Source organism: Diabrotica virgifera, chromosome 7, assembly GCF_917563875.1.
Source record: "Diabrotica virgifera virgifera chromosome 7, PGI_DIABVI_V3a".
Lineage (NCBI taxonomy): Eukaryota > Metazoa > Arthropoda > Insecta > Coleoptera > Chrysomelidae > Diabrotica > Diabrotica virgifera.
The window spans coordinates 145,136,029-145,156,689 of NC_065449.1; the positions used below are offsets into that span (position 1 = coordinate 145,136,029).

A 20,661-nucleotide genomic window follows, 5' to 3' on the forward strand; every position below is an offset into this window, starting at 1 on the left:
TTTCCTGAATCTTCTAGTGACTCATCATGGTTTTGTTGGCTGTTGTACAGTTCTGTATAGAAGTCTTCTACTACCCTTAATAATTCATCTCTGTTGATGATGATATTTCCATCTCTATCCTTTAATTTGGTTATTTCTTTTTTGCCATTTGTTAATTTCCTTCTTAGAACTTTGAGGCTCTTGTTATCTTCAATTGTTTGTTGAATTTGTTCGTTTTTATATTTTCGGTTGTCCGTCCTAACAGATTTTTGTATTCTTTTACTTATCTCTCTAAGTTCGTGGTGTTCTTTGAAATTCTTCTGAACTTGTCTGAAGAAACAAATTCAAGTTTTTGTGCTTGACGACTTTCTATGTACTTTTCATATATTTCAATATTGTAATCAAGGCTTATATACTCTTTATCCGTGTTATTAGGTCGGCTGTAATGGCTTTCATATCGAGGTAAAGAGTCTATGAAACGATGAACTGCGTCAATGTCGTTTTGCAAATACTTTCTTTTTTGGTTTCCATGTCTACGTCTGCGGTCTTTTTCAGGAACAATAACACCCTTCTTAAGCTTACTCACAATATATTCCACTCGACCTCTACCTATTCCATGCAAAGAAATAAATGCATTTTTGCAAATTTTTAAACTTTTGTTGTTTGATTGAATAGAGTATTCAAAAGTAGAATTCCTCCTCGTATCCCCTTTTCTGGTCTTTCGTTTTATATTGTTTCTACGCATACATCCGAATAGATAAGTATTTTGTATATCATAGCTTGAGAGCTGCCAGAACTTAGAAAATATTTTGGAGCGCTCATCTGCTGATATTATCTCAAAACATTTTCTTTTACATGTACATGGAGGCCCAACAGCTTTCTTGCTTACTGTATTTTTTATATTTCCACCACTTCCTCTGTATTTTTTATATTTCTCTCCAGAATATTTTAATAGTTTTGTTTTCTTTTGTCTGTTTATCTGTCTCTTTCGTTTTTTCCCCTTCTTTACATTAATATTCTAAAAAAATGTAAATTTAGTATCTTAAATGTCAAGTATTAAGTAATATGACTATCATTTCTGCAAGTAAAACATGGTATATGTATCATATCACTTAACAGATTTTACTAATATAATAAATAAATATCACTAATAGCAAGTAAAACGTGGTATCTGCCATCACTTAACATATTTTACATGCAGTGTTAAAATCTTAACCTAAAAACTTACTTGTTCTAAATCGGAACTTTCGATTGAACTTTCTTCGTCACTATAGTTTGGATCCGAATCTGAGCCCTCAAAGGGATCTATTGCTGAAGAAACATCACTATTTTTCGACATTTTTAAGCATAAAATAAAATAAAAAAGGCAGCTTGTTAAGTACACTTATAGCGTGCTCACTGCAGTTCACAGGTTTTACATGCAAAAAACATAATATTAGACAGTTAACAGATTTTGACGATGTGAGGTAGTGACATCTATGAGTCAAATTTTGAAATTTTGAAAATTGAAATCTGTAATATGGTTACTTAACAAATAATTTTTCATGCAAAAACATTTAAATCTTAGGCAATGTTACTTAACATGTTTTACGACCGGACCCTTCAAATATAGAGCGCATTTTTAAATTATCTTCAAAATCTTCCTTTTCCTCCATGTAACTCGAAATAGATAAGAGATACGAAAAAAAGATACCACACAAAAATGTAGGGCTTTTTCAGATAAAAATTTCCTTTTTATTTTTCATTACTGTATCTCTTATCATTTTCAAGTTACATGGAGAAAAAGGAAGATTTTTAAGAAAATTTAAAAATGCGCTCTATAATTTGATCTTTTTTTCAAAAACCATTCATTTTAAACCCGTCCAACTTTTTGAACATAGAAATAACACTATAATAAAAGGTATTGTAGAAGGAAAACCATGCATATTCGTTTTGGTGGATGGAGGTTAAAATTACTTCTCATTTTTTCTTAAAATACATTAGTTATCAATTTTGTTTGCAGCATATCTCACTTAGTTTTAATGTAATGGACTTTTAATATAGCTCATTTTAAAGGTCTTTTTAAGCACTACAAAAGGTATTAGTAACATTATACACCTAAAATCGACCGTTTCTCTGTTATAATGTACCAAAAAACAACCTATTTTCACCTACCATATCTCTTTTTGTATTATAACTCGAAGATTTATGGAGGCAAGTGTCGCTTTGTTTTTTTATAACCTGAAATAATGTTTAACCCTAAAACGCCCAACCTTTTTTAGGTTCCATGTATGCCCAAGGGTGGGTAAAAAATGTCCACCTCGAAAATAGCTAATATATTTATTAAGATTTGTTGGAAATGGATTAAACTTAAGAATCTTATGCTTAATAAATACAGAATGTTTTAAAATATTAATTACAAACCTTCCAACAAAATTACAATGTACATCAAAACTAACATACCAATAAAAGCCTGTAATTCAGATTTGTCGATATTCTCCACAATTCTTCCTTTCAACCTCTTCATTGGTGGATAATTATGTCGATTATGTAATTATACGTCGATAATTATATGGATTATGTTCCTACCAACCAGAAATTATATAGAAACCTTAAGTAACAAGTTTTACCAAGGATGTATGTTTTATGCTCACCCATATTTAACTCAAGATATTACTTTTATTTTCAAAAATATCGGTAGAACTAATTTAACATTCGATAAAAGGTTATCTTTTTAACAATAAATAATTTTTGGAAAATTTTGAAACACGTAATAAATATGTTACAAGGGAATACGCATTAGGTGGACAATTTTTACCCACCCTTGGGCGTTTAAGGGTTAATATAGTTTTTTTAGTTAGATGCATAGTTTCTATGGATTTCGCAAAAAACCGTTCGAAAAGGTATTATGTTTCAATAAAAATGGCCAATTTTCAACCACGCATATATCAAAAAGTATTGAGTTTTCAAAAAAAAATATAGAACACTTTTTGCTTAGAATTGGGTTTTCTAGCGAATTCCGTTGTAATTTTAACCAAAAAATGTTCCACCCCTAAGATAAAATCACACATCGGCATAGGGTAGACTTTGAATTAGGAGATAAGTAGAGGCTAGGTCCAACATTTCATTAAAATCCATGCAGTAGGATAGAATTCGGAGGTAATATCCTATTCTTGCTACCATTGACTGGCGTATAAATTCCCAAAGCAAGTATCTATCTAAATCCTATGTCGACAAAATCTTCACCAAAAAATAAGTACATACCTTAACCTTACACTTAATGAATAAAATAAACACCTCAACACCCACAACAAATGAATAGGTTCCAATTCGTATTATTTGATTTTACAAACATTAAATAAATTAGTAATTTCCGATTAAAATGTCTAAATATAGTTAGTTCCTTTAATTACTTTTTCTTATCACAAAGTACGATTTGGTGATAAACAATGCTTCCATGCATTTATCAAAATTGGTGTTTTATTTGTTACGATATTTAGGAAAATAGTGCAGTCAAATTAGTCAAAAATAGAAAAATTATATACGTCAAAAGGTAATTCAAACCAAAAAACTAACGCAAGATGTCCGTGGAGTCACCATAACTGAGGGCACAAGAAGGTATATGTTTGTCGCAAGAATTTGCGTCGCAAATTTTTACCAGTGAGGACGCGCTGCTCAAATCATTTTTGATCTTCGCTCGAAAACGATAACCGATGGAGCGTGTGCGTCGAAAATTCTTGCGTACGATTTCAATAGTTTGCGTCAAATCTTTAGACGTTAATTTGACTGCCTTTTCTTTAATGCAAATAAATGAAAATTTGCAGACATATGCATTCGTGGGAACAATACACGAATAGTCAATAAAAAAAATTTTTTCGTATTTATTAATTGTTTAAATAAAAAAAAAACGATTTTAATGGAAAATGCTTAAATTCTCTTGTTTTTTACAATGTAAAAACTTGAAACTTTTACTACGTTACTACTAATTTTTACGTTAATTGTTTACGTTATGCTTCATTAATAAACAATAAAGTTTTAATTTTTTTGGCGATTCCGACTACTTTTCATGTTAGTACATCATATGTTTTATACATATTTTAATGAACACGACGATATATTTTAATGTTTGAAAAGTGTAAGACTAAAAAGTAAAAAATAAAAAAATATGAAAAAAAAATTTAAGAAACGCTTTTCTTTAGTTACGAGTGACTAAAATTTAAAATTTTATAAAAAAATCAACTAAAAAGCAAAAAATAAAAAAAAATTGAAAAAATCTAACACATTCGTTAAAGAAAAGCGTGGGGCGAAAACCGTTTATTCGATGAACACGCGCCACGCTTTTCTTTGACGGATGTGTTAGATTTTTTCAATTTTTTTTATTTTTTGCTTTTTGGTTGATTTTTTTATAATATTTTTAATTTTAGTCACTCGTAACTAAAGAAAAGCGTTTCTTAAATTTTTTTTTCATATTTTTTTATTTATAGGTACATCTATTATTCGATCGTTTCCAAGAATTATAACTAATTTTAATTTGCTTATATATTATCTGCAAATTTTTTGCTTCTCTTTACTTGCTTTAAGGGCGTAAGAGCAAAATTTCGCCCCAATGTGTTTTAAATGCATTCATTTTTTTTCGAATCCTGAGAAAACTAATAAGTATTTTTGAAAAATGTTACCAAAAAGTTTCTTTTGAATGATATATTTGAAATTAAAAATCACACTAAATTTTGTCTTTTTTTACTCACCCCTGTAACTTATTAAAATAAACATTATATAAGTTTTCAGGGACTTTAGGCCCTCGCTTCGGTAAGAATGCAATCTGCCATTCTGCGTTTAAATTTTTCAAAAATACTAATCTAAATTTACATTCAAGATGCAGTAGAAATAAACAAACCACGACACGTTAAATGCTACTGGGAGCACTCACAAACCATACATACTCATAGACGTTTCACGTAAATTGTCAAGGTCAAGACAGCAAATTAGTTACCATTCCAATCCAGAGATGTCGCTGTCAGTCAATTCTCTTGTCATATTTAACAACTGACAGTTTACAATTAAATTAATTTGTTAATTTACTTTTTATTTTACAGTTTGTGGCTTAATTATTTTATTATAGTGGTCTTACGTTTTTAATTAGATTTAATCACAATTTTAATCAAGTGTATTAACCTCCTCTCCGTTTTTATGAGTAGAATTTTTAGTTTACATTGATCATCCCGTGTTGTGTTTCTCCACATTAAAAAAACAATATAAGAGATCCTGAAACAGTTTATTCCAATAGACAAGTGTGTCATCAACATTTCGGACCTATATATTTTTGGAAGTTTGTAAAAGATTATAAGGTAATATTTATATAAACAATCATCCTACAAGAATCTTTCAAAAATTTTCATTTAACTCGATACACATCAGTGCTTTCACGTGACACATAGCAGTGTGTTTAGCATTTTGAAAACAAATTGGAATATTTGAAGTTTTCAGTAAAATATGGAATAAAACATTGAATTGTCTTTCTGTTGTTTTAATTTCCTGCGAAATTTCATCAAAAATCCCGGAAAATTTATAATTTGAAATTCTCACGTAACTAAAATTTGTCAATTTAGTTCCCATTCCAATCAAGAGATGGCGTTAATTCGATCCGAAAGATTAACATGGTCGTGAAACGTCTATGAGTATGTATGGTTTGTGGGAGCACTCCCGAATCATAATTTACAATGTATACACTTTGGAAATCATGATTTAGGATATATAATGTATATATGTTACAGTTCAAGTTGATTCTCAGTTAGAGTTGACTCCAACTAGTTGCAGTCAACTCCAATTAGTTGGAGTCAACTCCAACTGAAACGAGCAGTAAAAGTTGATTTTAAACATTTAAATCAACTTTTACTAGTTGGAGTTGACTCTTCCTGGATCGATTAAGTAAATGTTGATTATACGAGAATCTCAAGTGCATTTTTGATGAGTGTGCGTTTCTTTGTTTTGACCGTTTCAACTACTTATTAGTATAGCCTGTAACGTCGTCCCCGTTAGGTAAATTATTCTGATTCGATATTTTGCACAAACTTACTCAAAGAAATACATCCGTATAACAATCCTTATAACAAATACACAGGGTGTCACGCGGTACCGCGGTCGAAAAATTGTTTAACCAATTTTTGTTAACCAAATTCACAAAAATAATTTTTATCTACTCTATCCCATTTTATGTAAAGCAATCTGTGGTACATGTACCACTGGTGGTACATATCATTATTTGCGGTGCTGCCAAAGACAAACCATTTTCATTTCCAATAATGACACGAGCCGTCTCACCGTGCCTCGGAGAGCACGTTAAGCCGTCGGTTCCCCTGGGCTAGTGTACATTGACACTAGTTACTTGAAACAGGGTTAAAGATGTAATTGGCGCCGAAACTGTCCGAAAGGCAAAAATGCCATACGATATTTTATATTATGAAAGTCAGAAACTAAAAAAAAATCAAAAATTAAAGCTAGCTCTATAAGATCCTGAAGAAATTTTTGTCATTATTTCATTAATAAGATATTATTTTTATTTATCAACAATGAGCGCTAAGCGTGTATTGAGGCGGCCGTCAATGTGAGTGTGAGTGAGATTCACCATTGGACGGCCGGAATGGTGCATCTCTTTAGCACTCACCATTGACGGCCGCCTAATACGCACTTAGCGCTCATTGTTAATAATTAAAGATGAAGCTTAGTAATAAAATACAGTCCTCTCTCTCTCTATAACGATATGCAAGTGACCGGGAATTTTCATCGTTATAAGGAGAGATCGTTATACAGAGAGAGAGAGAAAAAAATCGTTATTGTAATAGTAATCATACTGTACTAAATAACTTGTGTTAATTTTCTCTATTGCCGAGTTATCGATAACTTTTCTTTAACCGAGAGTACTCTACGCTTTTTCGAAAATATCTTGACTGTTCACAGACCGAGATACAACCGAAATTGAAACTTAGAAGTCGTCAATAGTCAATAGAGGACAACATCTGTGTGAAAACAGTTAAGGCACACCGCCCGAACGATAAAAGCGTGTACCTACTCAACTTTCTGCATATCGGATTGAAATTTGAACCACCAAATTTTTGCTAAATTGGAGCTACAAAATGAATCACTCACTAATCAGTTTTTATCAAGTTACACCTAAGCAAGAGCTTTTTCAGTTATTCCCTGTGTTTCAATTAAGTGTTATCTTTAATTGGTAAAATTCTCACGGTTTAGTTATCTTAGTTATTGCCAAACGCAAATGGTTATCAGTTGTTTCTTGAAAAGTGAGGTCATCGAATATTGAAAAGTTATCGTTATACAGAGAGAACGATATCGGTATAGAGAAAGAATTAATACAGTGTCCTTATGACAAACCAAACAATGCTTAGTATTTTGATCGTTATAGAGGAATTATCGTTATATAGGGAATCGTTATAAAGAGAGACTACTGTAGTGACAAAAATTTCTGCTGGATCTTGTAGAGGGGGCTATAAACTTTGATTTGGTCACTTTCTGACTTTCATAATAATGGATTTTAACCGAGTTATTAAGCCTTGAAAATGGCTATTTTCGCATTTTTCAAATTTTAAATCGTGTATAACTCGACAACAATAAATTTTAGAGAAAAATCACAAAATACATTTTTTTGCTCAGCCTAACCCAAATGATCTAAAAAAAATTGTTCGAAGTGAAAAAATTATTTTTGTGAATTTGTCTAAAAAAATTGTTTAAAAAACAATTTATCGATCAAGGTACTGCCTGGCACCCAGTAGATTTGTTATAAGGACCTCTTTTTGAGTAAGTTTGTGCAAAAAATTCGAATCGGAGTGATTTACCTAACGGGGCCGACGATACAGCCTAGACTAATTTGAACATATTCAGTAACATTTAATTTCTAGAATCGGCTGTTTGTGTGAATCAGAATCAACTTTTACTAAATGGCATTGGGAAGAGTATACTTTTCCTAGTTGGAGTCTACTTTTACTAGTAAATGTTGAATATAAATCTTCATTTTATATTTATAATCAACTTTTACTGAAACCAGCCGTTAGAGTCGACTCCAACTAGTTGGAGTCAACTCCAACTGGATAATCAACTTGAACTGTAACATATATACATTGTAAATTATAATTCGGGAGTGCTCCTAGTAGCATTTAACGTGTCTTGGTTTGTTTTTTTTATATCTACTGCATCTTGATTGTAAATTTAGTAGAGTTTTCTCTAAGGATTCGAAAAAAATGAATAATTTAAAACACATTGGCGCGAAATTTTGCGCCTACGACCTTTATGAATTTCTCTTTAAGATTGCTATTTTAACCTTTTGTATTTAGGAATCAATATTTTTCTTCAATTTTTACAAAACAACATAGACCAATTATTTTTGAAAGCTTCACAGCTTTTTTTCTTTATGGTAGGGGAGCCCAAGAGGGAATTTTTACAGTTACTCGAGCGCGTCAGATTATTACATGGGGCTCTTAATGCAGGGGAGTTCGTTAAGGAGGGCCGAAAAAAAATCTATCCTTAGAAAAACTCGAAATCATCAGATTAAGATAAGGTAAGTTAAGTACATTCAAAACAGTGTATATTTCAAAAACCTGACGATTTGAGCGGAGCGTAAGGAAATGGGCGAGTCCCAAAGTTTCACAAGAAAAAAGCGAATATTTCGCGAAATGAATGACAGATCGAAAAACTAAAAAATACGTGCTCAATATTTTTCAAAAATCTATCGGCTGATACCAAACACGACTTCCCACGGCGAGGGGTGGGGGTAAATACGAATCCCGCGATATTTCGCGAAATGAACATCAGATCGAAAAACTGAAAAATACACTTATTCAATATTTTTGAAAAATCTATCGAATGGCACCAAACACGACCACCCACGGAAGTGGGGTGGGGGGTTACTTTAAAATCTTAGATGGGAGCGCCCATTTTTTATTGCAGATTTGGATTCCTTACGTAAAAATAAGTAACTTTTATTCGAGACTTTTTTTTAGAATTATGGACAGATGACGCTATAATCTAAAAAAAACGATTGTTAAATGGAAAATTAAATTAAAAATGAACAAGTCCCCACTAAAATGGAAAGCTTTACTTAACTTTTTTTTTGGTTTTTGGACCTACTCTTCACAACCCAATAGGTCCCCAAAGCGCTCGAGTGACTGCACATTTAGCATAATATATTATGTCATAACCCGGTATTATCGTGTTTAGATATTTTGACCGTGTGTAATTATTCTTCTCCGTCTAACCTTAATATATTAAATAAGTGTCAATATTATCTTCATTCTGATGTAATAAATTAAATTTAGACGACCTGTATATTAATGTCACAACTAACACCATAAATTACACTTTTTAATGTGTCGTACGCAGCAATGACCATGTTTCTGGATGGTCGCAGATGAATTATTAATTTGAGGTGTAGAATCAAGTCTGACTACACCTTGAGTTTGACTAATGGAATGACGATTTTTTTTCAATCGCACATGTGATACATATTAATTACCCGACAAACTGTTGCAATCCGCATTTATATTGTTGTATGTTCCTATTGACGCGTTAAAAAAAAAAGAAAAATTGTCATTTTGAATTATAATTGATAGATAGTTATAAGTCTTATTAATTTACTTAAACTGTATTTTACAATCAAAAAAGATTTAAATTTTTAAATATTTAAAGATTTAAATAGCTGCCGCTGGGGCATCTATGCCATTTCGTTCGTTGCGATTCGGGACTGCACGCTGGGGTTTGTTTTGGTTGGATCAGGGAGGGCAGCATATGTGCCTCCTGATGAGAGACTAATAAGTTTCGAAACCGGTAGAGGTGCTTGCAGCACTCTCTGATTGGACTGGAATATGGCTCGGCTGTATTTTCGTTTTGCAACGAAATTGAAAATGGTTATTCATTTTTCATATTTAAATTTTTGTGAAATGTTTTGTTAACATCATTCGATTCGAAATAAAAAAAAATGTTGTTACATCAGATCTAGAAATTTTTGTGAAAAAAAAATTATTTGGCCGGCCTCAAGAGGCCGCAGCCTCTCGGTGATTGCACCGTTTCATTTATATGGCCAGCACGCCACGGTGACCCAAAAGTAACGCTTCACTTCTTTATTATTCTAAGGGCCGGTTGTTCGAACGCTAATCAACAATGAACATTATCAAATATTTAATTACTGTCACCAACTGTCAATGTCAACTTTGTTTGGGTTGCTGAAAACATAATTGATTACAATTATGAAATTACTTAATAAATTATGTTAATAATTGTTATGTTAATTGATTAACTAATCTCATAATTATAATCAATTATGATTTCAGCAGCCCATAAAAGTTGACATTGACAGTAGTTGGTGACAGTAATTAAATATTTGATAGTGATCATTGTTGATTAGCGTTCGAACAACCGGCCCTTAACCTTTTAAATGCATATTTGGGGTCACTGTGCTTTCCATAGAGATCTAAAATATACAAATATTTTTAATATATTTATATGTGCGTAATTTTCAAATAAAAAAAATTTATTTTAAGAAAAATATTTTACCATAAAAAAACAAAATACGTAAACATAAATCCTGTCACTTCACAGAAATTAAAATTTCGGCAAACCTAGAAGAACCGCTAACCGTGCAAGACAGACTTATCGAATGGCAAAACTAAGCTAAACACCTAGTAATCACAATGGACCAAGGTCTAATATTCACACCACATGTTTTTAACGCGACAGTCCAGAAATCAGCAACGACCAGAGCATCAATAAGAGGATTCACAGAAAGAAGAAGCAAATTACCTAGGAAAACAAAATTAATACTGATAAACAGCATCATACTACCAATTATTACAATTGCATCTCTTGCACGGAGCCACACAAGGCATAGCAACAAAAGAAGACACAATCAAGCAGCACAAAACATTTGCCTTTGAGTAGCTGCAAACGTGCGCAGATACGTCGCTGAACGATTCCTATTTAGAGACGTATAAGAATATGATGGAGGAAAAAGCCAGAACGAAATTCGCCGAGCTATAAAATCACCAAACTAGATCCTGTGGGAAATAATATTAAGGTAGGTATGATGTGTACCATAGATGGAAGCACCGAAGACCCAAACAGCAAATATTACCAAACATATAAGAAAGTCTAGATAATGTCTCTATCAAAAACAGACAACGAGCTCACCTTTGGCATCGCAGTGTATTTACTAATGTTTATATGTTTCAGGCAGCCCTTAAAAAAATCTAAAAAAGAACGGCTTCAGCTACCAAAATGAACACAACACTACCAGAAGGCGCAAGCCCAAAAATAAGTACTCACAAAACGAAAAAAACGGGCAAGAGGGTCTCACATCATCAAGCGCCGAGACGCCGAACTGGACGCAGCCCGAAGCGGGGACTCGAGGCCCCAGCAAGCAATACAAATCGATGATAAGTCACTAGAGATATAGTCTGGGCTGATTATCGGAGAATAGGCCATTTTTGGGAAAAGTTATTTACCAGCAATTTTATTGATGGAATCGAATTATAAGATCCTATATATTAATAATATAGGTATGCAAAGTCCTCAGATAGTGTGCTACTTTTTTTATAAACAAAATGGCGCCCGAAAATCGTGTTTTTTTAATTATTGCTCTATAACTCTGCTTTATTTTCTGATTTTTTGGCTTACCATGTTTTTGCACAAAAATATTCATATATATTACATGGAACAATATGGTATGCTAAGTGGCTTATCGAGTTATTAATATAAAATTTTTGAAATATTCGCAAATTCTAGAGTGTAATACAGTCTCTTTTTGTTGTTCTAGGATGAATTGCAGGAACCAATACCCAGGCTTTTTAAAGATAAGGAGGTAAATCCAGAGAAGAAAAAACCAACAAGATGGAGACAACGAAATGAGGAACACTTTGATCGAAATGAATAAAAAGAAGCCGTAATTCGGGACAGCAGTATACTTCTAACAAAACCAAGACGATTATTAGTTCACGTGAAATTGGCGAAGAAAATTCCGTTTTACGGAAAGACAGACCTGCAACAATAGAGTTGTCAAACATTCCTAAGAAATATAACGAACCTCTGAAAATTGCGAAAAATAAACTGGACAATATAAAAAGTTTGTTACCTTATATCCCGCCAGTCTACCACACTTTTTATAATCAGTTAAACGCAGCTTATGAAGTTAATGAAGAAGTGGAAATTGTAGAAACATAACTTAGTTTATTTTTTTGTGTTGCGATTTTTTAAATTTAAGAACATGTTAAGCCACATTTTTTTTAATAAACTTATTTTTTTAATATAAATATGTGGTTTTTTTGTGAAATAATAAATGTAGATGTATTTTAATAACTAATATAACTAACTAACAAGCGTTCATGTTTTTACATTTAAACCAATATTTTTTAGATTTTTTCAAAACTTTACACATTGATATCTCGGTTTTATTATTTTGTGGCTTACCATTATGTTGCAATAAGCTCTTCAATTGATCTGCTGATAAGCCAGTCCATTGACGAAGGTTTCGGAGCCATGAATATTTCTTTCGACCAATTCCTCTTTTTCCGTCGATCTTTCCATTGAGTATTAACTGCAGCATCCTGTATCTGCTACCTCTCATTATATGCCCCAGATATTCAAGTTTTCTCTTTTTTATCATCTTCATTAAGTCACCTTCGCCTTGACCTACTCTGTTTAAGACTTCTCTGTTTGAAATGCGTTGAACCCAAGATATTCTGAGCATTCTACGATACGACCACATCTCAAAGGCTTCTAATTTGTTCATCATGTTAACCTTCATGATCCAGGTTTCACATCCATATAGTAATACAGGATACACATAACATTTTAGGAACTTAATTCTTAGTTGGTAAGACTGGTTAAATTCAAACCGTATACCTGTTGAATAAAACTATGTAATCGACAAAATTTTAGGTGACAGAACAATGATTAAAATATTATTTAAGAAACTGCTTATACCGGGTGATGAATTGGAAAACGGGCCAATGTAAAATTCTAAACTGTTGAATTCCTGCTTCCCTAATTATTTTACATCAAAAGACATTAGAAACTATTTGTAGAGGATTGAAATCTGTATTGAAAACAACTGTTAAAATTGTTCTACGAATTAAACATATTCCAAAATTTTGTAAAAATGTAATACATTTTTCAGTTTTTCAGCCCAAAATTAGGCCACACACAGTGCAATAATGTGTCACAATGAAGTTATTATTTTCACATTTTTGAACTGTCAATATTTTTATTTTATCATTTATTGTTTAAAAACAATACATTCGATAAGATACCCTCAGTTGCGGAGAAAGTATTAATAATAAAGATTTTCTATTCAGTCAATGGTGTGAGCACTGTCAGTTAAATAGCAACGTGTGGCCTAACTTTTACACACATACTACTATGGCAAATGTATCATATTTTTCAAAATTTTGGAATGCATTTAAATCGTAGAACAATTTTAACTTTTGATTTTAATACAGATTTCAATTCTAAATATTCTCTCATGACTTTTGATGTAAAATAATTAGGGAAGCAGGAATTCAACAGTTTAGAATTTTACATTGAGTTTCCTATGGCCCGTTTTAAGAATCACCACCCGGTATATCACTAAAGTAGTATGATAGACACAATAAAAAAGACAATATTTTAAATAAAATTAGGAATATGAATGTCCCTTACAGGACCCCGTATACAAACACCTACGATAGAACTATACAAAGCAATTATGTTTTTATTTGTAACATCAAATAATCTGGTAGGAAAATTTAATGTGTCTAATTATGTCTAATTTTTTCGAATCAATTTATTAAAATGGAAATGATTGCCAAATCCTAAACATTTATAAGAAATATCTAAAGTATACTTCTACCATATTTTGCTTTTGATTGGAGCTGCTGACTTTTAAAGCTTCCGATTGATAGATGTTTTGTAAACTTTTTAATGTACGACAATTCTATTCTGTGTAATTATTGTATGTAACTGAATTTTTAGTGAACTTTATGTTAAAAAAATATTTGTAATGGCATATTTTGAAAATATGGCATTAGGCTGCTTGGGAAGGTATGGAGAAGAGACGATAAATAGGAATGGTAGAAGAATGATAAGTTTCTGCCAAATAAATGAATTGTTAATAGGTAACTCTTTCTGGCAGCAACCGAGAAACGAAAAATATATATACGTAGCAGAAGAAAGAAATCCGAGAAGCATAATTGACTACATACGCAGACCTAACGATACAAAATATAAAAACAGAGAACGAAGCCGAACTCGGTACCCAACACAGACAGCAGATATAAACATGAAACTAATGGAAATAATAGAGAGTCCTCAATATACAAGAATAGCAATACATAAGATGAAAAATATGGAAGTGAGAAAGTTATATCAAAGAGAGACAGATAAAATACTGGAACAGCATGAAAACAATGAGGAAATATGGAATATGGAAGAGAGATGGAAAAATTGAGAGACAAGTTATGGAACACAGCAAAACAAGTATGTGGAATAAGAAAGAATGGAAAGAATAATAAAAGAACTGGATGGTGCAATAAGGAAATAAAGCAAGCAGTAAAAAAGAAGAAATAAATGTGGAAACGATACATAAACACAAATGAAAAACAAGACAGAGACGAATACAGAAGACAGAGAAATATAGTGAAAGAACTAGTAAAAGATGCGAAGAAGAGCTGGAAGGAATTCGGTGAAGAATTGAACGAAGGTTTTGGGAATAACAATAAACAGTTTTGGAATAAAATAAGAAGCATGAAAGGAACAAAAAGGAAACAAATAAGAGGAATTAGAAATGAGACAAACGAATTGAAAACAAACATACAGGACATACTAACCATATGGAATAAGCACTATAAAGAAAAATTCGAGGCATGCAACCAACAAAATGAGGAGAGAGGACAGCAGGAAAGAGAAGAGGATAGGGACAATCGAGTAGACGAAATTCATATCAAAGATATTGAAAAAGGATTGGCAAGAATAAAGATTGGAAAAGCGGGAGGTGCAGATGACATAGACCCGGAGATGATAAAGTACGTGGGAGAACGAGGCAAGTTTTGGCTACTGGAAATAATGATGGAAGCATGGAGAACAGAAAAGATACCGAAAGACTGGGAAGAAAATTTATTGATACCAATACACAAGAAAGGAGATGAAGCGGAATGTGATAACTGTAGAGCTATATGCTTATCATCAGTGGCATATAAAGTCTACACCGGAATAATAGAAAGGAAGCTCAGGAAAGAACTGGAGGGAAAACTACAAGAAGAACAAGCTGCTTTTAGGAAGGAAAGAGGAACAACATATAATATATACATACTGAGAAATATAATTGAAAGGAAAAACGAAATAAGAGAAGACTTATACAGCGTGTCTACTTAAGTTGGAAACATATGGGAAACTTTTTTGTTATTAATTTTACGAAAAAAATTTATTCTTTATAAAAAGTTCTGCATGCTCTAAAACCTAAGATTCAATCATCAGATATCAAATTTTGTCAATATTATACGAGGTATGTCAAAAACTATGAATTTCGTTCAAGAGTAAAGTACCTTTATTTCTCTCAATATCGAAAATTCTTATTATGAAAAGTTGTTTGGAAATAAAAACTAAGATCAAATATGTAATTACATGCTCCTAATTTGAAAAAAATATTTTCCAAATTTTTCTCAAATTTATTGATACTAACTCCGTTTTTATTTATTACGCATACGATAACTCTTTTATTATTACTTCTACGAAAAAAAGGTATTCTTTATAAAAAGCTCTGTATGTCCTAAGACCGAAGATGCAACAATCACATATCACATTTTATTAATTTTATACGAGGTATGTCAAAAAATATGAATTTCACTCAAGAGTAAAGTACCTTTATTTTTCACAATATTGAAAACGGTTATTAAAAAATTTGTTTATAATTAAAATCTATGTTTTAATATGCAATTACATCCTTCTAATTGAAATATTGTGAAATATAAAGGTACTATAATCTTGAGCGAATTTCATATTTTTTGACACACCTCGTATAAAATTAATAAAAGTTGATATATCATGGTTGTGTCTAAGATTTTAGACCATGCAAAGCTTTTTATGAAGAATAACTTTTTTTTCGTAAAATGAATAATAAACGAGTTATCATATTTGTAATAATTAAAAACGATATTTAGTATCCATAAATTTGAGAACAATTTTTTTTTTTCAATTAGAAGCATGTAATTGCATATTTGATCTTAGTTTTTAATTCCAAACAACTTTTCATCATAAGAATTTTCAATATTGAGAGAAATAAAGGTACTTTTCCCTTGACCGAAATTCATATTTTTTGACATATTGAGATATCGTATAATATTGAGAAAATTTGATATCTGATGATTGAATCTTAGGTTTTGGGGCATGCAGAACTTTTTATAAAGAATAACTTTTTTTCGTAAAATTAATAATAAAAAAGTTTCTCATATGTTTCCAACTTAAGTAGACACGCTGTATATTACGTTTATAGGGACGGGGTCGAGTTCGCTCCCAATAGTAAGAATTTTACCTGAACTAAAAAAGGTAGAGTCCGAATTGGCTCCGATAGACAAAATTTATTTTATCTAAACATGTCGAAAATATCACCCAGCGTTGTCACTTCTTTCAAATTTTCTCTTTTTGTTAGAAACAGGTACCTTCCTAGAAATATCTATGGGAAAGGAGGAAGATCTAACCCTTCGGTCCTAACTTAACTTTCGGGTATTAGAGTGTAGAGCGCAAACCGGCCGATTTCAGGTAAGAGCGCAAAACGGTCGAGCGCATACCGGCCGACACCGATAATTTGTGTTAAAATTGCCACATATGCCAATGTTGAACTAAAACAAACTCTAAAAGTATTTGTCTAAAAGTATAATTTTCGTATAAAAAGTCTATATCACTATGTAAATTTCCTAAGCAGTATAAATATTACACAATTTGGCAACAATGTCTAATGTTTCCGCGATTATATGAGAGCCTACCCGCATTCATGCGGGAGCCAATTCGTACCCTTCTAAAATATACCTGAACGAAGCGGAGCGAACTCGACTTCACCCGTTTATAGATATTAAAGCTGCTTTTCATTCTATAAATAGAGAAGTAATATGGTCAGTAATGGAAGACCTGCAAATCCCGCAAAAGATAGTAAGCGTGGTAAAAAGTACATATAGAAACGTACTTGCTAAAGTACAAATAAACGGAAACAGATCGCCAATAATAAACCTAAGGAGAGGAATAAAACAAGGGGACAGTCTCAGCCCAGTTTTGTTTATATTAGTAATGGATAGAGTAATGAAGAGCGCTAAAAGAAAGTCAAGGCAATTACAGTCAACAATAGGGTACAGGAATTTGGTACCAGTGAGAATGGAGGGATTACTATATGCAGATGACCTAGTAATAATAGCAGACAATAAAGAGAAAATGCAAAAATTAATCGATATCTGGGTGAAAGAAATAGAAAATTTGAAAATGTAGGTAAATGTAAAAAAAAAACGAAGACAGTGATAGTAGCCCAAAAGAAAAGGGAAGAAATAATCCAAACGATATTTACGTGCAAAAATGAAATAATAGAAACAGTCTCGACGTTTGAATACCTGGGAGTAATAATATCAGAGGGTGGAAAGCTAGATCAAGAAATCTCATACATGGCGAAAAAAGCAAATAAGATCTACTATGCACTAAATCAAACAATATTTGGAAAGGAAGAAATAGATAAAGAAATAAAACTGAAGGTATACAATGCAATATCTGTACCAACTTTACTATATGCAAGTGAGACATGAGTAAACAATGCAAAAATAGACAGTACAATAAACGCAGCGAAGATGAAGCAGCTGAGAAAAATAGCAGGAAAAACGAAATTGGACAGAATAAGAAATGAAGATATTAGACAAAGACTGAAACAGGAATCGATAATAACCAAATTCAAAAAGAATTAAAATGGTATGGACACATTAACAGAATGGGCCAAGGAAGACTACTAAAGCAGGTGATGGAATCAAAAAGAGAATGGTAAAAGAAGGAAAGGGAGGCCAAGGAAGAGATGGATCGATCAAATTATAGAAATTGGACAGGAAAAGGAAAAACACTTCAACAAATGAAAGTTAGCAAAGGACCGCAAGAAATAGAAGATACGGATAGAGGATGAATAAAACCTCCGACGCCCCTGGGAGGCATAAGGAGTTTCGAGAAAGAAGAAGAAGAAGAAGAAGAAGAAGAAGAAGAAGAAGAAGAAGAATTTTTAGTGAACTTTTAATTAGGTATGTTAAAAAAATATTTGTAATGATGATACACAACGATGTGACAATAGTAGGGGAGGTAAGTATGCTAAATCTGAAGTTACTCGAGCGTTATGGGGACATGGGGACCTATTGGGTTGTGAAGATTAGGTCCTAAAACTAAAGAGTTAAATTAAGTTTTTTATTTTAGTGGGGACTTTCCACTTTCTAATTTAATTTTCCTACAACATTTTCAACAATCGTTTTTTACGATTAACTATAGCGCCATCTATCCATAATTCGAAAAAATATCTCGAATAAAGGTTACTTATTTTTACGTAAGGAATCCAAATCTACAATAAAAAATGGGGGCTCCTATTTAAGATTTTAAAGTTACCCCCACTATCGAATGATGTCATTCGATAGAATTTAAAAAAATATTGAACACGTATTTGTCAGTCTTTTGATCTGATGTTCTTTTCGCAAAATATCGCGGGGTTCCTATTTAAAATTTTAAAGTTACCTCCCACCCCTCTCCGTGGTAGGTCGTGTTTGGTAACATTCGATAGATTTTTGAAAAATATTGAACACGTATTTTTCATTTTTTCGATCTGACGTTCATTTCGCTAAATACTTATTCGACTTTTTTTTGTGAAACTTTGTGACTTACCCATTTTCTTGGGCCCCGCTCAAATCGTCAGATTTTTTAAATACACTGTTCTTTTACAGGGTGTCCAGAAACTCTACCGACAAACCAAGACAGGAGATTCGTCAGATAATTTTAAGATATTTGAACCCAATTCACCTAGTCCGAAAATTATTCCTAAGGGAGCTAGAGCTCTTTAAAGATGGCGTCTTGTAATTAGTTTTTCTTAAATAACTCCTGAACGTTTCTATCGAGAAAAACGAAAATTGATACACATATTTATCTTCCAGAGATAAATGGATTCCATACATTGCGAACTTCTAGTACCGGTCATAGGCGTCCGTTTTGGGTAGAGCAATAGTTATTTTATCGCATAACTTTTTTATCTTTGATTTTTAAGCATTTTTGACTTTGGATTATTAAATTGTGAGGTATTCTACAACTAAAAGGTACTCTTGTTTTAAGTCGATAGGATACACCGTTTTCTAGAAAAATCAATTTGAAAATTTGTCTTTTTTTGAATTTCCAAAAAAAATTTCAAAAAAAATTTATTTAGAAATCCGAAAATTGGTTAGTTTGTTTATATTTCAGAGATGAATCGATTTCATTAATTGCGAATTTCTAGTACGGGTCATATGCGTCCGTTTTGGGTAGGTCAACGGTTATTTTATCGCATAACCTTTTTGACTTTAATTTTTAAGCATTTTTGACTTTAGATTAAGTTATGAGGTATTCTAGTACTAAAAGTTACTCTTGCTTAAGTTGGTAAAATACACCGTTTTTTTTTTGAAAAAATTTTTCAATTATTTTTCAAATTCAAAAAACGAAAAATGTTCAAATCGATTTTTCTAGAAAACCGTGTGTCCTACTGACTTAAAGCAAGAATACCTTTTAGTACTAGCATACCCGTTTTGCCCTACCCAAAACGACGCCTATGATCGGTACTAGAAGTTCGCCATGGATGGAATCGACTGGAAGCTAAATATACGCACCGATTTTCGTTTTTCTAGATTAAAGTGTTCTGGAGGTATTTAAAAAAACTAATTACAAGAAGCCATTTTCAAAGAGCTCTAGCTCCCTTAAGAAGCATTTTTGGACTAGGTGAATTGAGCTAAATTGTCTTAAAATTATCTGAAGAATCTCCTGTTCTCGTTTGTCGGTAGAGTTTCTGGATATCCTGTATAGGTATACGTAAACCTTATCTTAACCTGACAATTTCGAGTTTTCTTAAAAATAGACTTTTTTTTCGGACCCCACTTAACGAACTCCCCTGTATTAAGAGTCCATATATGGTAGGGCTAAATTTACAGGGTACAAGGTTTCTCCCCATGTGCATTTCTGAGACGCGCTCGAGTAACTGCAAAAATCCCCGCTTGGGCTCCCCTACCACAAGATACATATTATTTTTCACAATTTTACTTATTTTAGAAGTTTTAGAAGTTGGCACCACGTATATGTCAAAGTAGTTACAATTTGAGTCGGCGTTTAACAACCCTTTCACTCGATCTAAGAGGTCTATTGTGATTCATCCCTAGACCCTATAGATTAAAGTTGACCTTTCAATCTAGCCTAGTTGATCCGCCGAGCCGCCGCCGCCGCCGTCTGGAGTTGCCACCAACCATTCAACATGTGAACAACTCAATTTTTGGTCAAATGGTACCATGGGCATAATATATGTGATAATTTGTGCATCCATGTTTAATTTCATAACTATAGTCAATGTTTACATGACTGATCTAGACCACAGAAATAAGATTTTTCTCGTGACACATCCCCCTCCAGGCCGAAACCAAATTTTTTGAGTAGTAT

At 32.3% G+C, this 20,661-nt stretch overlaps 1 protein-coding gene across 2 annotated transcripts in view; it reads right to left on the reverse strand.

The window, feature by feature from the left end:
• The window catches only part of LOC126887787 (toll-like receptor 7), an 86,894-nt gene that overhangs the window by 24,362 nt on the left and 41,871 nt on the right, over positions 1-20,661 (reverse strand). The window contains exon 1 of one of the 2 annotated variants that reach the window (XM_050655602.1): positions 2,422-2,612. The exons of the other annotated variant lie outside the window; for it this stretch is intronic. The gene's annotated coding sequence lies outside the window, so the exon portion shown is untranslated. Of the gene's footprint in view, positions 1-2,421; positions 2,613-20,661 lie in introns of those variants that run through there. 2 annotated transcript variants of the gene reach the window in all.